General features: G+C 73.3%; 1 protein-coding gene across 1 annotated transcript in view; it reads left to right on the top strand.

The window, feature by feature from the left end:
- The first annotated feature begins 263 nt into the window (after positions 1-263).
- Positions 264-697, top strand: part of Grina (glutamate ionotropic receptor NMDA type subunit associated protein 1) — a 3,684-nt gene continuing 3,250 nt past the window's right edge. The window contains exon 1 of the mRNA XM_015486598.2: positions 264-414. The gene's annotated coding sequence lies outside the window, so the exon portion shown is untranslated. The remainder of the gene's footprint in view (positions 415-697) is intronic.

Raw genomic sequence — 697 nt, forward strand, 5'->3', positions numbered from 1 at the left:
CTCCCTGTACCAGGAGCTAGAACAGGCCCCTGCCTCCGGGGGTTTTCAGCTCTCACGGCCCGACCCCAGTCCTTGGCGGAATGTGGGACGAGAGCCTCTGGCCTCAGGCCTGGGCGTTGACTGCTCGGCGGCCAAGAGCAGGCGGTCAGCTGCACTGTTGCGGTCCGCCGCCGCCGCCGCGCAGACGCCGGGCATTCCCAGGCCCGGCCCCTCAGAAGGCCCCGCCCCTGGCCCGTCACAAGGCCCCGCCCCGTCACAAGGCCCTGCTGCGTCTCCCCAGCCGCAGGCGCAGGCCCAGCGGAGCTGGCCGCTGAGCGGGTGCGGGTGCGGGTGCGGGTGCGGGTGCGGACGCACCGGCCATCACCGCGCGGCCGAGCAGCCGACACCGTGCTCACCTGAGGCGCCCCGGGAGCGGTGAGTCCCAAGCCCAAGCGCAAGAATGTGCCTGACCCGCGGCAGCTGCCCCCGTGTATCCCTGCGCAGCTTAGTAATGCCGCTTTCGGTCTGTCAGTCCATCGGTCCAGGCAGGGCGCGCGGCCCGCTCTGCCCGGGATGACGGCGGCAGTGGGGGCGGGGAGCTGCGGTGGCCCTAGCTGGAGGGAGGGGGCGGCGCGCTGCGGCGGGGGCAGGACCCGCCTTCCCGAAACGCTCTGACCCAACCGGAGGGCCCACCCGCCCACGGTACGGTCCTGAGGCA

This window comes from Marmota marmota, unplaced genomic scaffold (genome assembly GCF_001458135.2).
Source record: "Marmota marmota marmota unplaced genomic scaffold, marMar, whole genome shotgun sequence".
In the NCBI taxonomy this organism is placed as follows: Eukaryota; Metazoa; Chordata; class Mammalia; order Rodentia; family Sciuridae; genus Marmota; species Marmota marmota.